Below are 24391 nucleotides of genomic sequence, written 5' to 3'. Positions count from 1 at the left end.
CTTATTACTTTTAATACTTATTTGTAACCGAAATAAGTACTTACTTTTAAAATCGATTTCACATTGTGTACATATAAGCTATTCGGATTGTAATAATGGATAAACCTTTAAAGGAATGTAAATACATATTTTACTTACATTACACTTGTATTATATTATATACAATGTCTAATAACGTTTATTGGTTACAAAATTATATTCCTTTATTATAGGAGCAAGCCTTATAATGTTACCCCGAGGGAGGTTTACCTGAAACATTACACTGAATAAGGGATATTTCGGGTATTTCCACTTAAATTTTAAATGTTTAATATTTTCTGTCAAAATATTGTAATAACTAAGTATAAAGGTTACTCCACTTAAGGCTATTTTATATAACGCATCTAAGTATTAATAAGTATTATAATATGATTTTTTTAACAATATGAATCTTTATAGCGTTTTTAAAATACTTTTTAAGGTACATTATAGGTAATTTCTAGACTTAATTATTATTTACACTGTGATTAATAAGTGTCTAATGTATGCTTTACATAAAAATACATATTAATTATATTGTAATGGTATTTATTGATAGTATCATATTTTGTTGAAAAAATGTATCATTACAGTAGCAAAGAGATGATTATCTTATAGACAATGGACCTAGTTATTAAATAATCACAACATTTTCAAAAATTAATAAATGCAGATACATATTTAGATATTTAGTTTTATATTTTTATTATACAAAATTATTTGGAATTTAATTAATGTTATGATGTTTTGGTTTGCAACATAAAATTCCATTCAACGTTTTAGGTTTCTAAATAGTGTGTTAGGATAATTGCAATTCGAAAATAGTAAAATCCCCTCCCCCCTAGGTCGATGCAGACCTCGTATATTTGCATGTACCAATTTATTCTAAATATTTAACCAAATTACAATATAATAATGGTATAACATTAATAATTTCGACGTTACAACCAATTAAAGTATTAGAGTGTGATAATATTTTATGAAATGTCCTTAGGTTAGGCTCTGTATACGCGGTATTATCAATTATGTAATTAAGCATAGGTATTTAAAATTAAAAAAAAAAAAAAACATAACAGATTTATTCTTAAACTGCACTAATTGCAGCTTATGTATACTATACACTAGAATGACAGTAATAAGTTTTTTAAATAAATGAAAGTAGTTTAATTATACGCAGAAAATAAATAAAGCGTGAACCAAATCTCTCAGGGAAAACTTTATGATATAACAACTAACAAGTTAAATAAGTTTAATTTTACTGAGTAAAAATAAAAAAAAAACACTTTATTGCTAAAACGTAAAAAAATTACTTGCTTGAATTGCTCTATTTCTCAATTTCATGAACCAGTAATCGATTTGTGTTTAATAGGATTTGTTTTTTTATCCCTTTAACCACGATCAGTTACAGTGGCAGTGTGTTTACATTGTACGATATCAAAACGTCAAGTGAAAATTTGGCATAAAAACACAGAAAACCGTATCACCGTTTGTTAACCGATAACCGTTAGATATAATTTGACTATGACATACCATTTAATGTATTAGTATTTACTGTAGTTTACAATTATATTGAAACATTTTTAGTCTCTATAAACTTTTATTTACATAATACTTCGGCTGTCGTATTTAAGATTTAGTCACTCTCAAATGCCATTATGTTATATTCCTAATAATTACGATTAAGATACTAATTTTAGTTTATTATTTATTAATATTATTATAACAATTGTAATGGTTAAACTCTTACCTTATTTTACAAATATAAATTTAGTTTACTATTACTTCCCTTCTCAACAACGTCAATTAAATGCAATTATGTACCTCCTAAATGTATATTTAATTATTACGGATTTGATAAGTAATATTATTATTATTTCGATTAAGCCATAAGCATATTTAATTGTTTACTTTTTAGAAATAAAATATAAATACTAAGAGTTTGAATTAAATTACTCATGTTTTATGATACTCGATTTGATCGCATCAATATGGCAATTTGATATTTTGGAGTTTAGACTAATTGCGTGCATTACGGAATTTTAAATAATGGAATAATTTTTTGTTACCTTCGCATTTTCAGTCACGACATTGTGTTAAAGTCGTCGTCGTCAATCATGTCCTACGTAGGGTGGACAACTATCAACTAAGCGACTATTGAAATTGTTTGAACCCATCAATGGAATGTAGAATTTTCTACGACCGTTTCCATTATAAGTTATATCGTTAAGTGTCGTACGCAATATAATAGTTTTTAACGGATGGTTGTCGATGTGAAAAATTTAATTAAAACCCAATGGATACTGCATTAATCTTCTCGAAAGATCGAACTTTATTATAAAATTTTGATACTATTTGCAACGAAAAAGTATAACATGTCATGCGATATAGATGTGGCGTTACTTATGCGTGAATTTATGTGTAGGTATTCACACAACAGCATAATAATGTACCTATACATAAGTCATACGTATCGGCGATGAGGTTTCCGTCGAGAATCGATTTTTAGTTTTTATATAATCCACGATTATACCTTGGTGACGATATCGGTACCTTACAGTTTAATAATGTATACTCGATAGAATTGCGTAGTGTGATATTTCTATATGTATTAAACGTAGTGAAACTCGAAAATCAATACGACTTTTTTTTAAATTTCGTATTAAGTATACCCTCTATTCAAACCTTTATTTTTTACGATGAGTAAAGTGCTGCACGATGACGTATAGCTTACTGTATGTGGTTGAAGAAAACTTCCGTTGAAAACGCTTTGGCATGGGTCATCCAAATAACTAAAAACGTTTTTATGAACAGTAAACGAGGCCCGTTGAAAATAATGATAAGGCTGAAGGCATGGTGTTATATTGTAGTATGCGTGGTAAACAAACAATATAATAGTTAATAGTGTTGTAACAAATTATGTTAGCCACGGTTTGTGTTCAATGATTTTGGATCTTTTTTTTTTTTGAAGTTCGACAAATATATATACAGTGATAGCCTTTCAATGTCACCCTGATAAAACATTTTAAAAATATATGTACAGTTTTATTTCAACAAATAACATAATACGTCATCTTATTATAGTTGTATACAAATCGAATATCGGACGTGACCTAAGATTATAAAAACACGTCGTGTCAGTCTTGTATAGACTTAAACTGCATATATATATATATATACTTATTATTCGAAAAATGTTTTGCTAACTGTGATGTTTAGCGAAAAAAAGAATGTGCCGTATTTTGTAAGATGGTTTTTGTCCATCCCCATTCCCCACACAGCAGGCACGTGTAGTCAATAAGTCATGATCGAATTGCATACGATTTATTTTTATCAGTTCTCATGACAATATTAAAAAGCGTATAAGTGAGTCGAAAACAACCTCTAAAATTTCATGAAAATCACCCTAAAACTGTACACACACATATTGTATAGTTTAATGCATCAATAGTTTTATCAAGCAAGTTGACGATCACGTAGCATGTCACCATTTTCTACGAAACATTACACATAAACGGTGCATCAGGTCACGTTTAACAGAGGAAAGCGAGTTTTTCGTTTCCGTGCACGTATAAAATGTATCGAGTTTACTGCGTTGCTACCAGCAGGACAAATATGTACATATATATTACATCTCTTTAAATAGATATATTCAGATAACCACGTGGTCCACATCGTCAATGACAAGAGAGACCAATCGCGTCATTCGACTTTATCTAACCTAACTTAACTAAAAATGTATGATAGAGACTCAACCACTCAACCCTAGTAAAGCTGAGGACGTTTACTGCCCTGCAATGTTTGCGTGTTAATAACACATTAAGATTATTTCATTTTTACTACAGTTAATACTAGAGAAAATTTACATATTATTGGATTCGTGAAAAGTATAAAAGTAACCCCAAGTTGAGTTTTTTTTCTTATTTTTAGTTTACCGTTATTTAAAAAATAATTAAATATTAGCGACAAACATAGCTTAAAATTTTTTTTCAAATTTATATAGTTAATTTTTTGATTATATTTTCAGAAAAAAAAATTCACCCGGTTTTACTTTATATTCTTCTTTACAAAAATAATAATAAGAAAATATTTTCTAACATTAACTGTAAATAAACTGTAGCAAGAATCCGAAATTATTATTATTATTATTATTATTATTATTATTATTAAGCTCGTGGTGGTATAAATGCTATTATTATATCGGTAGCCATATTGTTGATTACATTATGTATCCACTATTAGATTTATTTTTATATTTCGTATATTATGGTAAAAAATATAACAAAAGTCAAAAACACAGTCCAATAAGGGGGTTACAGCTTCTGCTATATCCAATAAAAAACACGAAAAAACAATAAATTATTTCTTTCCTTGTTTTTTACTCGGTTTAGTAGCGGGAATTTCAGATGCTCTTCATATAATTTTAGAACGAATAATTTGTAGTTCATCAAAAACCCTCGTTTTTATATAATCTTTGAAAATAATTCTTAAGTTGTTCGAGTGAAAAATCAGTTATTTTTGAAGAAAATAACATATACTTATAACGTATATATTATTACAACAGAATTTTAAATAAAAAAAAAAGATGTGTTTAGTGACAATAACACTATAAGTAATAATTCATAGAATAATATATATTTATATATATATTATGTGTTATACTCGCGAAACTAATGCTGATTTTATTTGTATTAAATTATAATAAATTGAATATTTGCTGACCGGTGTGTTGTATATGCAATATGTCTGCATAAATATTCATATAAAAATATATTCAATATATATATTTATATTTATTTACTATTTTTATGTACATAAAGTACATTGAATTTCGACTGATATCCTCAATATGCAATATGTCTGCATAAATCATAAATATTCATATAAAAATATATTAAATTTATATATTTATATTTATTTACTATTTTTATGTACATAAAATACATTGAATTTCGACTGATATCCTTAGCGCTATTAATTGTAATCATTAAACGAATTTAATATGATACCACAAGGATGTTCCGTTATGATACTCTTTTTTGATAGGGGAAAGGGGAATGCGTTGTAAGGTTTCAAATCGAAAACAGAAAAAGCCATTCGTCCTCAAATCCAATAGCTCACTCTATAACCGAGCGTTGCTTCATATAAAAATATGTAAAAAAAAATACTGATTTACGATCATAGAACATTCAGTTTCTTACTTCCGATTAATTTTCTGCTACGAAGAGTAACCGTATCACACGAACTATCAGGTCGAGATAATTATCATAATTATCGTGATGGAAACATGGAATAAAGTTTTTCTATATCTATTGAAAACTGTTAATATTGATGAGTTTTCCTCCAAGTTTTTGTGGGTCTCCACATCAATTTCCGATGCAATAGATATAACATGACAACTGCATAGCAGGAATGGTGAATCAAAATATACCTACCTTCTGCGATCAATGTGGTTACCGTATTTTTTACTAACTGTTTACTAAGAGATTAATTAAACTCGCAATGTAATAAAGTAAGAAAAAATAAATGTTTTATAATTAAATATCGTGTGCATTAAAGTAGTTCGAAACAACCATTTATAAGAAAAAAAGTTAACGTCTTTTGAGTTAATTATTATTAAAATGTATTATTAGTCATAAAAAATACATTGCATAAATATATATATATAAAGAAAAAAATGTTATTTTTATTAGAATGAAAATAATTAAATAGTTATAGTCATTTGCCCACATATTTTATCAACCGTGTCAACTACACCCTGTAGGTCTGATTTCTTTATTCTTTTATCGTCGCGTTACTACGTGATAATAATCATCACGTCCTATTGTACGATAATTTCTACGTGCATTGACGGGAATGAAAAAGCGGATTGTCTGGCCAAAACACTAAACGTATTAATTTCCTTTTAAAGTCTGTAGTCGATAAAATCCCCTTGTCTGTTTTTATCCCGTACATTTACAAGACCTTCAAAATCCTTAAGTCTTAACGCGTGTGTATGGCACACTCGTTTGTTTCGCCTGGTTAGTATAAACTAATTGCTCCCGTTGTTTCTCAGGTTCCTTGGTTTCTAAACTATAATCTCTCTCCTCGATACTTAATTATAATTATGTTTTCTTAAGCTTTTTAGATTGGATTACATTCGTTTACAATCTGACACCTTTTATTTAATAGGTACTTATAATAACTCATCCTTTTTACAACACTTGTCATCAAATCACAATTATATGTGATTTCTAACACACACTTTTCTGTTATCTGGAGTTTAGCGTTGTCCTAATTCAAAAAATAAATATTTTCTTCTTCATCATAACATACATATATGTAAATAACATTAATTTAAATCAGGTATGATATAATTTTTTTTTTTTTATTTATTTATTGGTACGGCTTCAACATTAAAGTCATTAGCCGGGAACAAAAAAATGTTTACAAGTTGTTTACAATCATCTTAATATTTAAATAAAGGCATTACAGTATAGTACACGTATATGGTGATAATGTTGATGTAACAATAATATATAACTATTTAGATTCTATTATATAGATTGGTTGTTTTAAGGAATGTTATTAAATAGCTAAAATTGTATATACTTAAAATATCTCTTAATATTATGTTTGGAAAAATTTTTCTTTGTTCTATTAAATTAGGGCATATAATCATTAATGTATTTCCCCAATAATTATTATTAAAAAAAATAATTTTTTATGATGAATGGTATGTTTATTTGAAATACATTAAATATTTACAATATTAAGATTAAAATTTAATTTATCTTATAGGTATTTATTTACATATATTTTTTTTTTCTTTTTTTTTATACAATAAATTACCATAAATGCACTATTACTTAGAGAAACGTATAATACAAATTAATTGAAATAAAATAAAAATACTGCAAGTACAGTCTTCGGAGTATCATAGATTACTTAGAATATTATAAAAGTATTAACTACTAAGGAAAAATAGCGTATTTTCCAGATAGAAGTAATACAAATACAAATTCACTACATAGAGTGCTGTAAAATCTTCATTTATCTCCCTTGTGAATGATAAACTTTGTATTTTAGACTATATTTTAATACGAAAGTCATCAAATATATTATTAGGTATTTTATGAATCAATAAATGTCAAACATTGTATAAATTACTTAATATTACTGTATCGGATGCATAATAAGATGTCATACATGAGATTAAGTTAAGTTATATAAAATAACAAAATATGTGTAGAATTTTGATAAAATCATTTATAAGTTATATCAGTAAAACATTTTCAACCTCAATCTTTAAGAAGGGTTCATTTATTGTATCTTGTATCTAACTGGTATAATATAAGGTATTATGGTACCTATACTTGAATAATCGGAAAAACCAATGAAAAAATAAAATTATGGAATGACAGAAATATTTCATTAAATCACTTTTTGATAAAATAACATTTAAATTTTGTAATTTGATGTAATTTAAAAATTAATATCCTTATAAGGTACTATAGAAATTTTAATTCAAAATGTATATTTAAAATTTTTTTTTTTATGTTTTGGCTTTTTATGCTAATTGAAGATGCTTAACATTTGTAAACATTTTTAGTTATGTATAGTTCATTATACATGAGATATAATATTTGTTCGGAAGTCCAGTAACAAATTCAATACAAATTTTCGAAATAATCTCACGACGTCTTAAAAATATCGAAAATGTTGTGACACAAATTTTTTTCTGTGTACATTTACAATCCTAGTTAAAATAAAACTGAATATTTAAACGAAAATAATAATTTTAGTAATAAATTTATAATTTGAAGTATATTTCTCATAGTGAATTGAAATAGTTTTCTCTAACCAGTGGCGGCTCGTGGTATGGTGCACAGGAGCACGTGAACCACCCAAAAAAATTATATAAAAAATTATTATATGCCATAATAACATAATATAATTGATGATTATACAAATGGACTGTAATTAAAAAAAATATTAATAAAAACAAGTTTTTGCAGCTTTTATGTTAAGAAATATATTTATAAACGATTAAATAATATCGCGGAGCACAAGTTGTTTGTGCTCCGGGCGGCCGTATAAAAATTAGCTACATGCCTCAACACGCCGGTTAGTAATACATGGCAATTTGGAGCACATTTAATGTGTGCACCGATCCTATTTTATTGTCGCGCTATCGCGATATCGTGTCATTCGTCGAAACGATAACGCATCAATGTATCATTGTACAGTATCCATCAACTGCTGCCAGTGTGCAGCTGTCAAATCAACTAATAACTACTATAATATCCATTGACTTATTATTATTATTATAATACGTCTATGATAACATCAACGTTCATAATATAAAAACAGATTAAAATCATATTGTTATGATTAGCTATTATTTGCCATTAGTTTCGTCAAACAGCGTGTCGTGTACGGTTTGCGTTTAATAGTTTCTTTGTACGAATATTAATATTATTAATTTTATACTTTTATTAATTATTTTTCGTGGGTACCTGTAGTTTTAATTTTGTGTTTGTAACTACCAATCAAACAATCAAACATGGTTACTATTGAATATTTATTAAATAACAGTTTTTCTCGAAAATCTGGTGATAATAATTGGGTACAAAAAGGTATAAACGATTTGGCTCATTTAAATTTGAAAATCAAAATGCATGAAAAATAAACTTCTCACATTAGTTCACATTTTAATGGGGTAAAATGCTTAAAAAAATTTAATTTAGATAAGATAAGTAAGTACGTTATTTTGGTATTATTCGTGGTATGTACCTATACCAAAATAAATTTTTTTACCATCTAACATAGATATCTCATAAATTTTTTGTGCACCACTTAACGTGAACCTCACGAGCCGCCACTGTCTCTAACATATATAAATATGATTATTTTCTATATAAAATGCAATTATTAAAATATTTAAACTAATTTTATGCTTATTATACTTCACAACTTTATAATATTATAATACGAAACGATTATTATAGTAAAATTTGGTATTATAAGTTCAAAATATACCCTTAAAAAGCTAAAATTCACTGTTTCAACTCTACACAAATGTTTTTTGTATGTAATAATTTATCATTTGCATTTAACACATTTATTATAGTAACCTACTCAATGATAAAGTGGACTCGAAATTTACTATACAATAAAATAACTATCTCGTTTTTTTTTTTTTTTGTATTGTCTGAGATTTTAAACTCACACATCTAACAACGTTAAATATTCGTATATCGTCCTGTATAATACATATATATATATTACAGACGTATGTACAGTAAACTAACTATGAGTCACACGACCGGATCAACTTTTCGTTTTGTTTATACATGGGCTTGGATTACTTGGTTAGTTTAGGCCTTGTTTGAGCACACGTAAATATATTATATTATATATATATATATATATATATATGATTGAATATGTACACATACGCGTGAGCGTTAAAGTTTACAAGATATTTTTTTAACATTATCAAATAGAATATAAACGTATTCAATGTACGAAGGCATATTTGGGTAGGTGTTCCAAATTCTAACACAGCATTCAGCCAACTTGCAGTTTCTATTCTTATTTTTTTGAAAAAAAAAAAGTATGCTAATAACTCAGTAAAATCGTTGAAAAAATTAGATAAAAATGTATTTACTATTATATTATTTTCGGATATTACGAGCTTAATAATTTACAACAAATAGTATGTATGAGTATAATACTGAAAAAAAAACCTAATTCGTGATTATTTGTATTTAAAATTCATTGTTTGTATCTCATTATGCATATTATATTACACGCATTATTCTAAATGACAATACACATCAAACACTAACTGTATAGGTACCTACTCATGACACACTTGACACTGTAATTGATCAAAGTAAATGCAACTTTATTATCTCATCAAAAATCACAAATATCGATGGGTAATATTTACATAGGTTTAGCTGGTAACTTTAATGATACGAAACATGCCATTTTTCTCAACCTCATCATATTTTCTACCACTTATATCACATCGTCAACCATTCCAAAACACCTTAGTAGAGTAATCCCCAAATGCCTATAACTTTATTTTTAAATATAAAATATCATATATATATATATAATGATATTATAATGATTTCGTGTTGTATCTTTTCGTATATGGACGCGGAGATTGTCGCGATGGTTTATCGTTATCGTCGTTATGTTTATTCTTTGGTGACGACAACCCCAACGATGATGGATGAGTCGGTATCCTGCAGTTACCAATTACTGTAAACATTTTTTTCCGTCCTTTTCACAACATATTGTTGTGTACAACACGTCACAGATGAAACGAAATTAATTTATACCATCGTCCCTTGAAATCACTGTACCGCCTACAAAATGTACATCTAGATATTATGCACTAACTAGGTAGTTTTCTTTGGTTTAAATGGAAAAAATGAATGATAATAAGAAATTGAAAATAAAAATTGAATCGATTTAAAAAAAATAAAATAAATTTTCATATCATTATATTATGAAGGACACGTAATTGTTTACGATTTCACTAAAATAAGATTTGACCACCTTGCGAATTGTTAAAAATTTTAAATTCATCAATAAGTTTTATATTATGATAGGCTATATCAAATAAAAAAATTCAGGTATTATACATCTATATAGGATATATGAATGTATACCATTATATCATAAGCGTTTTGTGTCCCTTTGATTATTTTTAATGTTTTTCATATATCAATAAATATATGCACATTGAAAATAATATAATTATACAGTATATTTTTTTAACGTAAAATAATGAATAAAATTGTTGTTAAAAAAAAAAAAAATACTAGTATCAAGTATCGTAAATAAAATCTATAAATAAATAATTAAATTAATTATAAATACTTTTCTTTTTTTTTTTAAATACTTATAAAAAAATAATATCTGTTTGATATTCGATGCTCATATATTAAAACGCCGATAAAAATATTTCACTTTAAGATTTAATAAAAATATTTAAATATGATTAATTCTACAAAAATCATATATTAAAAATAGTTAAAGAAAAGAGTAAAACATAAGTTATACATTTTCAAAATTTAGTGACGTTGTGTGCTGGATCTAAATTAAAAATATCACTCATTGAGTCTATAATCAACATATTTTATAAAAATAAAATTAAAAATACAAAACAATTACATTAAAGAATTTAAGAATAGTTGCAGTTTTAAATTATTAGTAAGTTGTATAATATATGAACAGCTAAATAATTTTCCTTGTTTCTTGGTGGATTTGTTTAGTATTCTACTTTACTAAACTTAAAAAATTTAAATTGTTATTATATTAGTCATTTTTATCGTAAAACTTACATAATTTACGTATAATACCATTTTTGTAAAAAAATAACTCGTGTTTAAAATTAAATTAATAAAAAGTACGCTTTAAAAGTGCCATTCGTATCTAAATAAAATAAGTAAATTAAACTGTATTACGTGACAGTAAGATTTTCAAAACTAAATTTAAAATGTCTTTTATAATAGTTTTTATAATTATATTTTAATACCTTAGCTACTATTCTCTAAAACAAAAATATTTTAGAATACAGTACAGATGGTTAATTTTCTTTTAAGATAGAGAGGAAATGGAGTTTTTTAACTTATATCAAATGATTACGAAATAAATTATAATACATTTATAATTTGCCTATATATTATGGAACATCAAAAACGATAAATGCGTATTGGTTAAAATTATGATCCATGTTAATTTTTTAGTATCTATAATCAGTTATCACATTTTGGAGCAATGAACAAATACTATAATATTAAAATTCAAGATTAATTTCTGGTAGCCAAATTGGATCCAGCTGATACTTGTTGAATAGAGGAGAAAGAGAATTCAAATGCAAAATTAACACTATAATTTTCTCATACCATCGGGGAAAACTAAAAATAAGAGTATCAATAAAAAACGGAAATATTTACACAGCACCAATTTTTCATAAGGTAGATTTTGTTATTTAGCTATAATTCATAAACGAATAACTGCAGTTATTTGAATTTTTCAAATAAAATGTTAAAATGGGAATATCGTTTAATATTGAGCTCTTAACAGAGCTTGTATTTACTAAAAAGGAACTTTGTAATTTGTATATGTCATGTGTTTACATTCGAAATGATTATTTTTTTTTGTAATACATTTATTTTTTTATTTTTTTATTTATCGAAGTTATTTAGCATTTCACTATATTTTTGTGTAGTTTAGTTTAACAATTTATATATATTCACATTTAAACACGCATTATACAAATTTAGTTTACGTGCTCTCAAAACTGAGAAGTAAAATTTGATTAAAAAAGTACACATTTAGAAATATACATTTTTAAATACATTATTTGTTTCAAATATTGTGCGATAAAGGTCAATATTGTTTTACATTTTAATATTATATTAGAATAATAATAGTAAATATTCATATTATATTTGTATTTGCACTTACAATACGAAAAATAAATCAATATTAATATTATTGCATTACGTATAATAAACGAATTCAGAAAAATTTGAAATTTGTAATATTATTTAAAAAATAATTTAAACTAAAGTAAATTTTTAATGGTCTCCTTGTGTTTTGCATTAACATTTCACTTTTAACTTGAGTGTCTAAAATTATGTGTGATTTTGTTATACATCAAATTACAAGCACTATACCGCGATGACTATTATAAGTATACTATAATTACTTCAATTATAGTGAAAATTGAAAATACCTACATCATGTTTCTTCGAAATTTTTAAGCACATAAATATTTTTTTTTACTGTAGAACTATAAATATATTACTGATTTTTGGACCAGTATGACGCAATAATATTGTACAACCTGTTTTAGATAATTACTCGAATTTTATACAAAATGTACACAATTTAAACAAAAACCAAAATATTTTTTAATTTTACATTAATATTTTTAATCACGCTTATGTAGACCATTAAATATCTTTATTTTCAAAATAAATAATATATTTAAATTAATTATTATATTATCATGTAAAATATTTATGCAAAAAAAAATATAACTATCAATTTTTTAACAGTGATTTAAATAATATATTGAAACCAACATTTGGAAGATATACTTAATATACTTTAAGAACTTTAAGAAACTAGTATTTTGATATATTGGTGAAACTTAATATAACTTAATGTAATTTGTATGTAGATTATAAATACATTTCAATTCATCGAACCCTTGTCCTTTTTTCTGGTTGATATTTATAAAGAATGTCACACCGGGTTATAATGATTGCTCATACTATTACCGTACTGGATACTTCATTTATTATTATTTTATTTAAAAAAAATATACATAATATTATATAAAAGAGGAAATAAATTAAATGTTTATTTATTCATTTCAATTAAGTATTCATAAAGTTATCAAATTATCATATAATTATATTGAAATTTTAAATATGAATAATTATTGGTAACTTAATTTTATTTGACTTTAAGTATATAAAATATAAATTTTGCTATCAATAATAATAATGTTTAGAAAATATTTCAAATTTGTATTTCAGAAAATAGTCATAAGTATTAATATGTAAAATTTGCTAATTATTATTATAAGAATTAAAAAGCATTATACATTTTTTTTATTTAAGACGTTAAATATATATATTTATAATTAATTATAATAAATGCATTGCAGTATACAGCACATATTACATATATATAAAAATAAAAATAATTAATTAATTTAAAAAAAATATGCACTATCCTAACATTATCTCTATATACACTTTCTAATGAGTAATTAATTATGTATTATAGAAATACTAGCAATCAAAATAATACATTATTTATTTATAACAGATACCGTATTATTCAAAAGATAAATATTATCATTCGAATTTTACAGGCCAATTAATTAATAAAATTTAATTCAGCCATTGTAGATGCTACTAATGATGTACATAATAATTTTTAAGTTATTCCTTTGAATATAGTAAAACACATCTATTATTATCAACACTATTTATAATATATTACGTGTATTGCCTATTGGTTTTTTATGTATGTATATTTCGGTTACTTTATCGTAATCCTCCCACTCTCTAAAATATGCGCTGATTTCCACTCATAGTGCCTTATTGCAGAGTAAAAAAGTTTTAAACTGCTTTTAAAAAGAGAATTCACAAAAATATTTAATTATGATATAAACTATACGGTAAGTATACACTTAATGATAGTGCACTATATAATATGATTTTTTAATTGTACATGTATTAATTTATTTCCTTTGAAAATATAATAAATAGTGTTACTTAAATTAATTACCTATTCAATATTCATATATTTTATACACACACACACACACATATATATTATATATACTATATAGGTTACACTGTTGAGGTCAATTTTCTATACGATATTACACTAAAACATTATATTTGATGAGTTAAATTTAACGTCTACATATAGTTATGATTAAAATATTTTATGTCAGAAATTCTATTAAAAGGATACTATTAATTTAAAACTTTGATTGCATTAAATAGTAACCAAGCTATAGTTTTAAAATTAAATATTAAACTTTCTTTGACATTTTATCAGTACTACAACTATAGATTAGTTGCAAGAAATTCGAATGCCTTAAATGTGTACACTGTACACCTAACTCTTGGAATTTATATCATACATATTTTTAACAAAATATATATTTAATATTTATTTAATACTGTTATTTTAGAAACATTGTATATATAAAAAAATAAATTGTATTCATTCATTTCCCACAAGTTACTATAACAGTACAATATAATTATTAAATATCTTATATTATAAAACGTTGTTTTATATGTTTAGCAGTTATTCGATAAAAATCAAATTGTATACGAAATGCAAATTCATAACAGTCAAGAGCGAAGAACTGTTCGTATTTATTCCAATGTAAAGGTGTGCCTTGTGGAGTTTTTCTAAAAAATGAGAAATTTCAATCAATGTGTGTCGATGTGTTGACGTGTTGTTGTATATGATCTATATAAATATAAATGAATGTCGCTTCTAGTTGTAATGCATTATCTCGTGAACCGTTGAACCAATTTACACGAAATTCGACATTGATCATAGGATTTCTTTCAAATCCATTATATAGGTTTTCATGTTTGTGGTACTCATAATTTGCAATGAGTTGTAAAAGCATCTTTGTTTTTTTTTTCTTTTTGTAATTAGTGTAATATAATCGTTAATTTAAACGAGGATATAATAGTTTATAATTTCAAAGTTTTTAAAGAAACTTTTTAAATGAGAAACGATTAATAGCATATTGTATGTTGTAATTTATATAAATTGATACATATTTTTTGCTATTATATTTTAACTATTACCACATGTTGTATTTGAATAAAAGATTTATTTAATTTTTTTTTATTTTTTAAGCATTTTTTTTTTTTTACTAAAGCATATTTCAATATCATGATTTAACCAACTAAAATGTCTATTAGATTTCTTAATATTTTTTTTTCAACATTTTATATGATTTTAAATTAAAAATATCTTACTAGCTTTTGCATAACTTATTAAATACGTTTAATAAAACGATAGTACTGTCTACTCATATTAAATACAACTTAAGATTTTATTAGTAAACTGATCTAAATTACTTCCGAAAGTCACATGCGAAATTTCACCACTTTCATCATTCAAATCCATATTAAAATACATTATTTTACGTTTTACAAGTTTTAAACTTTAACACAAGTTTTTATTTTATTTTTTTTTTTAACTCGAGTTAAATGATCCTACTACTCACACGACACGTGTGTACAATAGAAACAAAATGCAAACGACCGTAAATGGTCGAAGTAAACCTTAATTTGTTTAGTTAGGAACATAATATCAGTCAATATGTTGTCTTCTTTGGTATTTTATTTTTATTTTTTACTGTTTACTTATTTTGATGATTTTATTTTAATCAATAAGTAAAGTTTCTCGTAAATTAAAAAAATTATTAAAATATTGTGATATAATACTTTAATATCTGCACTATCTGCAGTGATACGACTATGATAAGAAATAAAAATATAAGATTTAGCACTTACAGATTACAATAAACTTCAAAGTCAAAAGTGTCATAGAAATCGGTGTATTATTATACCGAACAACAAAAATTCAATAATATAGTTTTATTTATGGATACAATTAATAAAAAAATTTTAAGATTCTACTAAGTGATTTTTTTTTTTAACGCTGAGCATTTTAGCATATTAAATTTATTAATAATAATTTAAATTAACAAACAGTGGAATTGCTGAGTACATTTTGTATTCTGATTTATCGTATTTCGAATAATAATAGTAGGTACAGTAATTGAATAACAATAATAATAAAATATATTATTTTAGCTATTTAGTCATATTAATATTATAATATAGTTCATTTAAAATTTCATTGATAGTTATAGGTAGGTGCCGGGATAAATAATACACATCGCTTTATTATGTTAAAATTATAAATTTTCAAAAATAAACATTGAATAATTTTCTTTCGTAAATTTCTCTACATAGTATTTGATAAATCCTTTTTACCTAAAATGTATATTTTGTAATTGAAGGAAAAAATTGCAAAAAGTTTTCCTCCCCGGCGGGGAATCGAACCCCGGTCTCCCGCGTGACAGGCGGGGATACTTACCACTATACTACCGAGGATTATGAAATGATGGTTGGAAAACAGCATTTTTGAAATGACTATATTATATTTATATTAATATTATTTTACATTTAACATAGTTTTTACTAATTAGTATTAGTTCAAAGCAACACAAAATCTGTGCAACATACTGTTATTAGCATAATATATACTCTGTAACTAACATATTAACTTTTAAATAGCTTAAAATTATTAACGATCGCTTTTATTTTTAATCAAATACCTAGGTACCTACCATATTTACATACATTTTATTCTATGAACAAAATAACATATAATACAGTAGGTAGCTATTAATTTTGAAATTATTAAAACATTATGTTGTAATTTACAACATAAGCAATTTAAACAATTACATACAATAATAAATCGATTCCTATTTGTATTTTACAAACAAGGTGAATATTGTTTCTGTTTGTTTTTTCCTCTGTAATCCTGTGTATAATCGAATATACCTGTCCTACCTATAAAAATATCGTGGTTAGGTTTTGTAAAACTAGTCTCATAGGCTAGATACATCACTAATTCATAATTAACGCAAATACCTATCAAGTTTAATTTTTTATTATTCATACAATTAAGAATCTTTATAATTATTAATAACCTGCAAAATTAAAACAGAAATATTATATATTTGTTAAGTACCTGATGTTCATTTTACGTTCAATACCCTATATCAGGGGTCACCAACCTTTTCAATTAAGTGAGTTATATTTGAAAGTTCAAGCCTCTGATGATCGACATCTAGATCTAGACTCTATAGGTATAGAGCCTATACCACTATATTTGCTTTATACAAAGAAAAAAACTAATTATAGTAGGTAATATTTATTAATCTTAAGCTTTTATTTATTTTTTTTTTTTTTAATATCATGGTGCAGAGCATTTTATTAAAAATAAAATAAATAAATAACTTGCATATTTTTATTTTGTTTACTATTTATTTAAATAAAATATTTTATCAACAATTTCTCAATTTTTCTTTATGCAGTAAATAATAAAAACAATTTAATATTTTCATAGATAAATCATAATAATACCTATAGGCACTTACATATAAAAAGCATATATTATGATATTTATCATCCATAACTCATAATTTAATTAGGTATTAACAATATGCTGTCCGAACAAATTAGGTTAATTAACAGTTGAATAAATACAATTATAAGAAATGATAAATAGAAATTTTTATTTTTCTGATATCTAGATTGGCTAAAAAATACCCAAGAGATCATATTTTACCACTTATTTTATATTTTAATATTTTAATATATTATAAATCAAAGTTATACATAAATTGAATATTTTATTTAGACTTAGTTTTATTTGATAGAAAAATTAATTAATTTGTATTTTAGATATGACATATTATTTCAGTAGGTGATTTTCTCAAGTAAATAGTGAAACAAGAATAATATATCGTTAATACGTTTTACTTATGCAGTATTATTATTGCTATATATTACACAAGGTATTAAAGTAATTGAAGAACATATTATGGAATTGTACATACATTTTTTTTAAATTAATGTAAGAAAACCTTATAAAGACTTTTGCAATCAATTTTCAAACTTTAGGCTTAATGTTCTGATCTTTAAACTACAAAAAAAAAAATTGAACTTAAAACACTTTTAAGAAATATTATGGATATATATACCTATATATATAATTAATACTTTTTTAATTAGTTTATGGAAAACATTTAAGGAATCTTATATTGAATTTTCAATATTTATTCATCAAAAACAATAATTGTATTGTATATAAATAGAAAAAATCTAAAAGGTAGAAAAATGTAATTTCCTTTAAATACCAAAGAAAAAGCTACATTTTATAAGTATTTTATGTTTAGTAAATGTTTATATTAATATTCGATGATAATTTTAAGTTTCAACATTAATACTTTTTTTAAATTAAAACAAAAATATATTTTATTATTTTTATTTCTTAAACCCAATATAATATTTTGAAAATGTAAAAACAGCTTATGGATTTTTTGATCGATACGAGTGTTTTAAATATTTAATAAGAAACAGTTGATTTTATTGTTTTCAATAAAATCGGAGTCACGTCAATTCACCTTCAGTCAATTCATTTCAGATAATTCATCGAAACGTTAATTCAACACCGTACAAATTCGTTGCTCGTGAATTTATAGTATATTATCATAATATTGTTTTATATTAAAGTAACAGATTATATTATAAACTTGGTCATCGTCATCGCGTATCAGCGATAACGAGGTATAACATTCATCCAAAATTAATCTAATACGTTTATTCGTTACCTTAGCTTTTTGACACCTAATAAATCGTCGAATTATCACACCATTTCTCGTTGGATTTAATTGTATATTTCAATTATACGTAGTATTATAATAAAAAATAAAGACGATAAAAAAGTGATATGTTATTTAAAATTTTCGATATTATATTAATAATAACAACCTTTAATGAATAATAAGTAATTTAATAGTATATTTACATATAAAGTGTATAATATTAATTAATTAATTTCGAATTTTTATTCGTTCTGAAAAACCATAGAACATAATTTGTTTAATATAATAAATTATGGATATATAATATTTTAGTTTTCTATGGAAATAATAATGTATTCTATGATTTGAGTAAAGTGATAATCAGAAATCGTAATTTTCTATTTTACAGTGATATTTCTATTAATATTATAATTTATAACTATTAGTTTTTTTTTTTAGGTTTAGACAGAATGCCGATATAGTACAGTTTATATATACAGTTTTAGCATATTTACATGAAGGCATTTTTAAATTTGAATTATTTTATTTTTTATCATTATTACCAATCTTAATAAATAATCATAAATTTAAATACCATAAAATACAAATAGTTATACTATTTTTTGGTAAAATTATATACCTCGGTAACGAGGTAATGAAAAAAAGTAAATGAATCTGAGCATGATTGGATCATTTAAATTTTAAATATTCAATTATTCGTGCTTTTAAGGTTTTTTAAAAATATATGTATAGTGGGTATTTGACATTTGGTATACTGAAATTTAATACGTGAATTGAATTTTCAACCGGATAGTTTATAAATATGATTTACGTATAAAAAGCATTAACTGAAAAAAAAAATAATACTATATTCAATCGAAATGAATATTAAAAATCATTATAATTTACCAGTGTAGAGAAGTTCGTTGAACATTTCAGTTAAATTATGAGAGTATTTAATAAGTTGTAAGTTTAGCTAATTTTAGTTCTTACACCATCAGCCGTTTGAACTACGTGTGCCCGGTGTCGTCGATTTAACGACTATTATTTCTCAGCGTTCCGCTCGCGAAATGAAAAAATATCGTACACTTATTCGCCTACTGTAAAACAGAGTTTACAAAACAAAATCATTCTCATTTTGCCGTCGGGCTTATTTAATTTCACGCAGCCAATATATTCAACGATATATCTAGCTAGGTACCAGCTATACAATACAGTCCCCCGACGCAGGTGAAACGAGAACAGCGAAGTAAAAACGTTCGTATTGTTTCACGTATTTCATTTTGCACCGAGCAGCAATTCGGAATTAATTTAATTAAAACACGCGTACGAAATCATCGCGGCCCCGCGGACACACAACAGTGGCATCATGCTAGCGGGCATAGGTCGAGATGTGTTTCCGGATTCGGATTCGTGAACTCGCACGTTTGCTCGCAGGTCTCGTGAGTTTTGTAATAGAGACGGATATACTATTATTTTGATCAAAATTATTATTGATGCGACATTTAGTTTCAAACCCTCTGTTGAACAACAACGTACAACTTTCTCGATTTATATGTTCCGAGGATGCTATGCGGAACGCGTCTATTCCTCCTCGAGGCTCGTCTGGAGGGATTTGCAGTATTATTGCTCGCACATCGTCGGTAGTTTTGTCTCGCTCGAAATGAAGTTACACCGGAAACCCATGGTTTACAGCCAATGGCTCGGCCGTGTATAGTACAACACCCAAAGGCGGTCAAACTTACGCGGGGACCAATTTTTTTATTTTCCTTATCTCCCGCGCAGCGTTTCGGAAGCGTAGTTTAACTATCACTTACAACAAAATATGTAAATCATTTACATTAGACTCGGCGTGCGGCCCGTTTCCTTTAGACCACATCGTAAATCGCCGCTTTATTATACAATACACATAATTATCTTCGCGGAAACTGTCGAAAAAGTTGTGCATCTGAAACATATTAAATATATACGTATTATATTACGTTCGATGTTCATGTTATATTTATATGCGTCATATATGCATAGTTATATAGATATATGTGTATTTAATTTTAATTTCACTAAAAGGTTTGTAATATGTAATTTATCGTTTTGCGATATTACCAGATCGTGGGATTTAGTACTATTGTCTGAACTGTATGATATGTTATTATTGTAAAATGTTTAAATAATCCTAAATATATTAATATCATGTGTTTTTAAAAATATTATTTTTACGAAATTTCAAGCCATAAAATCACAACATGTTTTTGCAAAAAAAAAAAATTAGAAGTTTACTATTTTTACCATTATATTTATTTACCTATTTATTTATTTATTTTTATTGACGTGCTTTTGAAATTTAATATTATAATATTTTATATTTAAATAGCAGTTAAATAGCTATAAGTATATAAACATACACATTTTAAATTAACAGAGAAATGCACAAACAATATGCTACAAGATGAATACATTTACCACGAGGAAATGAGTAATTCGTATATTAATAATAATTATTCTATATTAGTATATTGGATGTGTAAGATGTTAAATCGATGGTGCAATATACCATAATGTAAAGATGACTAAACGATCTCATTTTTGATACGTATATTTTGTTGTACGAGTTATACAATGTAAACGTATTTATATGATGCAGCCGGAAACTACACAAATATAAAACCAAATAATAAATTACACGAAGTATAATAGGCGAAGATATGCCCATTTATTGTTATTATTATTAAATATCATATTCTTTATTTGTTAATATTGATCATTTTATTATGTAATAAATATATTTAAATTTGATATTATACACATTATTGATGTTGCTAAATTATATAATTTAAGTTAGATTAATAACCTATATTCTAAAAGTTGCAAATATTATTATACAGCATTTTTTTTTTTTTAATTATGATTTAAATGACACGAAATTTTATACTAAAATATAAAATACGACTATTTAAGCAAATGTTGTAAGAAGAAAATTAAAAAGAAAATAGAAAATCACTTATAATGATATCATTGCCAATAACTTAAACTTGTAAAGTTTACTTTCTTTTAATATTTTTACAGTGCTGTATATAAAAGTATTCAATCTATCTTTTAATATTTATCAGTTTATTTAGTGTCTTTATAATAATGTTGTGATCCAATATATTTTGTATAAAAGCTTTAACACTAAATACAAATAACTAAAATTATATTTAAGAAACACAAAAATAATAAATCTTGAGAAAAATAGTTTAATTAATTATAAAGTTGGTATTATGTTTCTATATTTATGATAATTATTTTTATTTTTTTCTATTGAAAGAAAAATAATTTTTAAGTATTAAATCATTCTGCCTGTATAAACTAGAGACTTTTATTCGAATTTTGATTTAATCAAAGTTCATTAAAACATATAATACAGAGTTTTAAATATAAAAAATTATCATAAATCTCTTGTAATATTACATACTTATACTTTATTTTTGTGGTTATAAATCTTTTTTTCAAAAGTTATCACTAGTAATTAATTACCTTTAAGCACCTTGGATTACCTTAGACACCATTAAAATATCTTACAATATTCACCAAAGTATGTAAAGATATGAATTAAATATAATATAAGCCACCACACTTTTTTGATTAAAAAGCACGAAACTTTTACTACCCACCTAAGTTTTTGATTACTACCTATATAGGTATTTCACGCAAATTCAATAGACAACTTGTTATTAATGTGTTGGCGTGTTAGAACTTAGAAGCTTATGGTTGATGTTATAGATAAACAAAATAATAACTATTTACTTAACATATTCAAAGTGAATGTGGTAAAATTTTACTAGAAACTTGTAACATTTAGACAAAGACAATAAGATATAATGTATTGTACTCGTAATATATTTTATTATGATTATAAGCTATTAATAGTATACATATAAACGATAATAAAACTCAATAATACGAGTATATTTAAGTTATTATTTTTTGAGACAATTTACATAGTTTCCTTAAGAAACATTATTATTTAATCGTATATATCTTAATTAGATATAATAATATATTGAAAAAATAATATAATTTTCTCATCATATATTTATTATTCAGTATAAATTTCGTTTATGTCATGTTTTACCTTTCAGGAAATTCAATTGCTTTTTTTTTATTTATTGGTTGTAAAATATATACATCTGATGCATGGTGAAAAATATTTACAATTTTTAAGAGACCAAAATATTAAATGTCATTTATTTAATTGATTTAATGGAATATAATTGGTATTTCATGTTATAATGTAATTACTAATTACGTATTAATAAGAAAAAAATTTAATTTAAATAAATTAAATACGAAAGAGTCTTATATTTGTACTACATAAACTCATCCTATCACCCAGAAATATTTTTCAAAGACAACATTGATTCACCATATTATATTTCCAAATTTACAATATACTCTAACCTAATAATGTAGTAGTTTCTTAAGTTAATGCGAGTAAATCAAGGAAATTCTTATTCTTATCCGACTTTTATATAACCTATAGGTATCTTAATATTATAACATTTTATTATTTTGATATTAAGCCAAGCTAGAGGTGATACGTATACAGATAGTTTTATTTTTTGCGTTATTAACATTTCTTACGAACACTTTAACGGCCAAAAATGCTTATAAAATTTCATATATTACTATTTTAAAGATTTAAATTTGAAACTTGATTCAAATCTATGGAGAGGTTATTTTCTCGATAGTTCCTTTAAACATAAAAAAAAAATAATAATAATAACAACATATGTAGAAATGTTGGTATTATATAAGCAGTAAACTAATAATGTTTTCGAATCCGATTATTTGTTATTGCTTTTAATACAATGCCAACCAATACTTTGCGCCAAAAAGCATAAAGCGAAACAAGTTTTGTGCATCGTAATTCTTTATCATGATTTATATTATACACAATACGATCCTAATATTAATATATTAAAATTTTTTAGTAAAATTAACAATTATAGGCCCAAGACAACAAATACAAATAGATTTTGATATCGCTCTTAAAACATTATAAAATTAATAATTAAATAACACTCGATCGTGTTTTTAAACATTTAGTTTTACAATTGGTTTATTTTAATTATTTGCTATTATATTTATAATCCATATAATATTTAAGTACCTCTGTAATTTTAATCAATATATTATATTTTTATAAAAAAATATTCTTATTTGTAATCATTATTAAACAAATATTAAATAAAAGAAACTTTTTAAAATGATCTATATAAGTGCTTTGCTGATTTGATATTTCTCGATTTTCTATTTATATTTTTATAAAACAAATATTAAACGTTACAGAAATGCAAGTTGGGTAAAATATTTTAATGACAAAGTATTGTATAATATAATGGAAATATAAAACGAATTGTGCTAAAATTTAAATGCTCAAATCCT

General features: G+C 24.6%; 1 long non-coding RNA gene and 1 other non-coding gene across 2 annotated transcripts in view; one reads left to right on the top strand and one right to left on the bottom strand.

Moving 5' to 3' along the window:
• LOC112604318 overlaps window positions 1-24391 on the top strand; it is a 149360-nt gene that overhangs the window by 11148 nt on the left and 113821 nt on the right. The gene's annotated exons all lie outside the window — the stretch shown is intronic.
• Trnad-guc lies at window positions 16632-16703 on the bottom strand. Its single transcript has one exon. It is a non-coding gene; the product is annotated as a tRNA-Asp (tRNA).

Source organism: Melanaphis sacchari, unplaced genomic scaffold, assembly GCF_002803265.2.
Source record: "Melanaphis sacchari strain LSU unplaced genomic scaffold, SCAv2.0 Contig11_pilon_pilon, whole genome shotgun sequence".
Lineage (NCBI taxonomy): Eukaryota > Metazoa > Arthropoda > Insecta > Hemiptera > Aphididae > Melanaphis > Melanaphis sacchari.
Note: the sequence above shows the minus strand (reverse complement) of the source record. Positions and strands in the feature narration are given on the sequence as shown.